Raw genomic sequence first — 5637 nt, 5'->3', positions numbered from 1 at the left:
TGTGTGTGTGTGTGTGTGTGTGTGTGTGTGTGTGTGTGTGTGTGTGTTTTAGTACCTATTTATATGGTGGAGGCTTTAGAGAACTATCATCATGTTTTTTGTAGTTGAGAGAGATAATCAGTTCCTCTCAGTCAGGTCAGTTAATTAGCTCTATCATAATCTGAACCAAAAAGTGGACAACAGGCAAAATTGGGAGTTCTTAAAGGAACACTCACAATCTTAAAACAAACATACAAACAAAAACGGAGAAGGATTAGGGACAGCAAGAACGGGGTAATTTCAGCAACATGAGATCTGCAACTCCACCTGAGACGTGAACTGAGATAGAAATATTCATCAGCATGGAGGCAACAAGCTAAAGAAGAAACTGAAAGAAGAAAGTGAAAGGAAGGCTGAGCTGTGGCCAAGAAAGGAAATATAAAGGAAGACTATTGGACCCCTACAGACATCTCAAAGAAGATTTCAACTGAAGTTACCAGTATTATTCACTTTTTCAAAGATTGAGGGAAATTCCAAAAAGAGTCTTCCCTTTCCCCAAATTTTCTTCTTGGTGTCTTTCTTTCTGTAATATACCTTGGCATGCTTCTTTTATCTGAAAGTTTTCCTGTATCCTGATTTTTGCCTGAAACATGGAGATCAGGGGTTAGCAATATATATGATTTAAATAAGGATTGAGAACTAACCCTCCTGCTGAATGTTAGGAATTTCCCTGACTGGGGACTCTAAGATACTGTAATCCTATTAATACTATTATATCTTATATAAACTCAATGAAATAGGAACTATATGGACTTTAAAAGAACTTACATAATGTTAGATATTATACTTAACTGTGTTTGGTACTTTAATGCAATGCTTTCCTGGAGTCATCTTTTACCAATGGCAAAACTTTCTGGAGTAGTGTGAGGTAGCTGTTAAAGACAATGCACAGCTCAATTAGGTATTACATCACATATATATATATATACATATACATATATGTATATATATACATATATGTATATATATATATTTTTTTCTTTAAAACACTGGGTATCAAACACAGCAGAGCATATTTTGAATATGCTATTGTCTACTTTCAATGACTCTGACTTTAATAATGGATATTTGAAAGCAAGCTTAACTGCATTTTATCCTGAAGTTGCTAGAACAATTCTGGGAAGAAAGTCTATAGTAGCTATGACATTGTTATAAAATTTTTTAAAAAATCATAATTTGACAATTCAATATATGGTACAAAACAGATCAATCATTTAAAATATTTCCTGGAAAAATTTATTCTAGTTATTACCAATCTAATAAAAACAAATTGAGTCAGAAACTGTAGCCTAAAGACTTGAAAATGAAATTGTTCAAATTGAGACTGAGATGAATGGCATGTAGTTTAAGAGCTGTTGCTGCTGTACAGCACACCTGTCTTGGGTAATATATATACACACAAACACATATGTTGTTCTTATTCTGGTTTGACAAAGAGATTAGATAACATTCTTTTAGGATTATCCTTTGATGGTTGACATTTTAAAAGAACTTTCAATACTTTCAGATGCATTGCAGATAAGATGACCAAATAACATTAAAAAAGTGCAAGAATTAATCAAATACATCATAAGAGCTCTAGAAAATTTAAAGATTGGTACTGGAAAGAATAAATCTCATGTTAAAGATTTGATTAAGTTATGCAAGATCAAGGACATTCCGCTTAATCAAAATTGTACATTTAATGTCTTTCCTAGGAATGTTGCTAGAAAATAGAATTCAATAAATAAATTTATGTATTTTATTCAACACAGGAAATGATGAAATAATTTTTTATTATTTTGATTCATTAGAACCATCTAATTGACCTTATGTGGAAATACTAACTTTTACCAATGATAATTGGTGAAAAAAAACATGTAATTTAAGTGAAGTTTTAAAACATCATATTGATTTGGAATGAGAATCACAGAAAGATCCTATTCTTGCAATTTTACAAAAAGCTTAAAAAGAGTACTCGTGCAATCAGCACATTTGAAGTGTAATGAGGTTTCAGTTTAATGAACAAAATTTGTATGAGAATGAGAAATAGTTTAACAGTAGATCACATATCGGATTTAATGATAATAAATTTATGGGGAAAAGTTAACAGGTTGGTATGCAACTCCATTTGTCAAATCATGGTTAAATTGCAACCATGCATTGACTATAGATACAAGAGTTGTGCAAAAATCAAGGAAAGTATTTTTTAAGAATCAATTGGCTACGGGGGCTCACTTTGAGAAGTGTTCTGTGATTTGATATGGATTCTGGGAAGCCATTGTCCAGAGCCCCCGGGCTTTGAAAAAGCCAGATGTTTGTAGCAGCAAGCACCCCAGCGTCCCTAAGGTGGCTGCTCACTCAGGTTCTTGGATCTGCTTTGATAAAGGAAAGCAACTCAAAATGGGTTAACAAGCTTACTTTAATCAGTCAAATATGTATCATTTACCTAGTTCAGGGGAAAGAGGTCAGCACCCCGAACTTCAAAATATACAGACAGAATTATCAAGACAGAAACAGATCAAATAGACAGCTTTCCAAACTGTCCAACCATTACATCCATACCCAATCAACATCTGGGTTTCAAAGCCGGGGGGCTCTGGACAAAGGCTTCCCAGAATCCATATCAAATCACAGAACACTTCTCAAAGTGAGTCCCAAAACAAAGCTACACATCAGGGCTTATATAGCCTTCTCCTGGCCCAGAGAATGTAACAACCTTATTGACTCACTGGCCAATCAAGAAGTATCTACTGAAAAACAAGCCTCCCACCCCAGGCTCCAGGTGCACTTTAGCCTAGGGGCAGGGAAGATCTTAAAAATTTACATTCATTCCCATTACAATGTTGAAACCCAGATGTTGATTTGGTATGGATGTAATGGTTGGACAGTTTGGAAAGCTGTCTATTTGATCTGTTTCTGTCTTGATAATTCTGCCTGTATACTTTGAAGTTCGGGGTGCTGACCTTTTTCCCCTGAACAAGGTAAACGATATATGTCTGACTGATTAAAGTAAGCTTGTTAACCCAAAAAAACCCCAAAAGAATCAATTGGCTATATGGAATTTACAAGAAAACATGTCACATGTTATTTGTAAATTGTTCATTGGACATCTTTTTATTATTAAAATTTGTAATAAACATATGTATGTATGTCTGCACACATAAAATACATAAGACATAAATACATATGTAAATACAGTTCCCTCCAGGACCGTGTGTTAAACCTTTACCAGTACAGTATTGTTTTCATACCTATAGACTGCAAGTTCTGTGGGTGGAATTGGTGTGTGTGTATATATATGTATACATACATATATATGCACACATACATATGGATACGTACATACGTGTGCACACGATACAATACAGATATACACACATGTGTATATACAAGTGAGTATGTGCATATACATATACACATGCACACATTTTGTATATTCCCAAATATCTAGCACATTTTGACTTCTAGCTAAAAAAGTGAACTAATTGTGGTAATGGGTTGTGACTAATTATATCTCCAGAGACAAAAGATATAGGAAGAAGAGGTTACTATAGAAAAGACCACACTCTAAATCATCTCCCAGGAATGAGAAAGGAAAGGCTTTGGAAGGATTTAGCCCTGCCCCTATCCAACAGGGAGGAGGGAGCAGAAAGAGAAAAGTACTGGTTGGCCAACTTTACCCTCTGTAGTAAGGCCCACCAGTGTTTCATGTAGAATTAGGAAAAGATACCAAATCAGAAGCAAGAAATAGCCACCTTCATCTGGGTCTGAAGGAGGTGAAAACTCATAGGTTTGAGGAGGAAGGAAGAAAAATATAGGTAGATGTGAAGAAAGAGCGGATGTGATCTTTGAGAAGAGACAATAACCAAGGTAAAAAAGAGTTTTTTCTTATACAGTTTGGGTTATGCTTGGAGTTGGGGAAGGGTGGATTATGTTGGATATTATATGACCCCTAACCCATGAGTCATGAGTAAGCAAGATTTAGCTGGTGTGTACTTGTAGGCTGCTTGCTGAAGCTGGTGTAGTGGACAAAGGAACAGTAGGTGTATGAATATACTAAAGATAATTTCCCTGGGAAGTCAAGTGGGAGCGAAAAAAGTGTGATTTATATAGCCAAACTTTCCCAACACTGCCATCTGCTGGCTATACTGTTTTTGCATCCAAATCCCCAAATATATATATATATATATATATATATATACTTTTTTTGGTACTGTATCAGATGAGGGGTATTACCGTTGGCACATTTTTCTAAAATACTGTCTTCCTATGCAAGATGTCCTCAAAATCAAATCATAGTCATTTTTAACTTAATTTTTAAATCATTTCATTGTTTGAAAATTACTAAGGGATTAATTTTTACAAGATTGTATTAAAGATGCAACCACAAAATTTCTTGATCTAATCTTATTGATTTTGCTAATCACTCTAAGGAGAGATAGTTATGCAGAGGTAATTATTATTTGAGGGAACTATCTTATTAGCACTAATAAATGAATTTGTAAGGGATTATGTTTATTTTTTCCCAACAAGAAAATACTTTTCCTACATGGATTTCTTTTTAGTTTTAATTGAATTTCTTTTATTTTTGTAATATAAATTCTAACAGTCTTCAAAACTGTATATACCCATCCACAGAAATGTAATCTCTAAGAATAAGAGATGAAAATCACCATTCATTTTGCAAAAATAATGGTAGGAATATTTAGATTAATCAATTGTTTTAATCAGAGAAAGATATGCACATTCCACTGGGAGAAAACATATAAAAGTATTCATAGATAGGGAAACTGAGATCTTATAAAGATAATTTTCCATCCCAAGTTTTCCAGTTTGCAGAATGACTGAGACATTTAAAGAACATTGTTTTATTATAACCTGTTTTATTTTATGATTTTTAAAATTTATGAATGCTACCAATAGATGAAAACAACAGCATTTGTTTTTGTAAATGTTTTCTAAATGGTATAAGCACCTTTTTTAGTAAAGCATCTTGTGTTATGGCTTCAAAAATTGATCTATAGACAATTTAGAATTCATAGAGGTTTTCCTTTTGTAATGCAAAAGGTTTTTACAATTTCAGTCCTTAATTCCTTAAGTTAGAGAGACACCATGTGGTAGTATTTGGTTATACATTCAAAGCTTCCATTATCATTGATTCATAACTTTTTTCTTCATATGAGATCTAGTTGAAATTGACATGGTGCAGTTGTCTTTCTTATAATTATTTTCTAGTATGACAATCATTGTTTTTCCTTCACTCTTCTATGGGATTAAACTATTCAGCTACAAGGATCTTTTGAACGTTTTCTATTCTTTCTTTTTTAGAACCACATTCAAGATAACCATATTTGAAAAACCAGTAGTTAGATGAACAATTCAGAAAGACATTGTAGGACATTAATCATAAGTGCTTTACTTAGGAAACAAGGCTGGAAATCACCTGAGAGGTTATCTAGTTCAAACCCCATGTCTTAAAAATGAAACTAAGGCCTGCAGAACTTTGATGACTTTCCTCCAGTTTAGAAAGGCCTTAAATTGCAGAGTGGGATTAGATCAAATCCAAAGCCAGCATGTTTTCCACTGTATAACAATGCCTCTCTTCACTTAGACTTA

General features: G+C 33.6%; 1 long non-coding RNA gene across 1 annotated transcript in view; it reads left to right on the top strand.

Annotated features, from left to right (window-relative positions):
• The window catches only part of LOC138169992 (uncharacterized), a 713900-nt gene extending 710847 nt beyond the window's left edge, over positions 1-3053 (top strand). Inside the window, exon 2 of the long non-coding RNA XR_011170500.1 lies at positions 3003-3053. This is a non-coding gene — a long non-coding RNA (uncharacterized lncRNA). The remainder of the gene's footprint in view (positions 1-3002) is intronic.
• Positions 3054-5637: the final 2584 nt, after the last annotated feature.

The sequence above is a fragment of the Petaurus breviceps genome, unplaced genomic scaffold (assembly GCF_028583685.1).
Source record: "Petaurus breviceps papuanus isolate PSGF00001 unplaced genomic scaffold, PetGlider_PUasm1.0 38, whole genome shotgun sequence".
In the NCBI taxonomy this organism is placed as follows: Eukaryota; Metazoa; Chordata; class Mammalia; order Diprotodontia; family Petauridae; genus Petaurus; species Petaurus breviceps.
The sequence above is the reverse complement of the archived record's forward strand: the minus strand, read 5'-3'. Positions and strand labels throughout refer to the sequence as shown.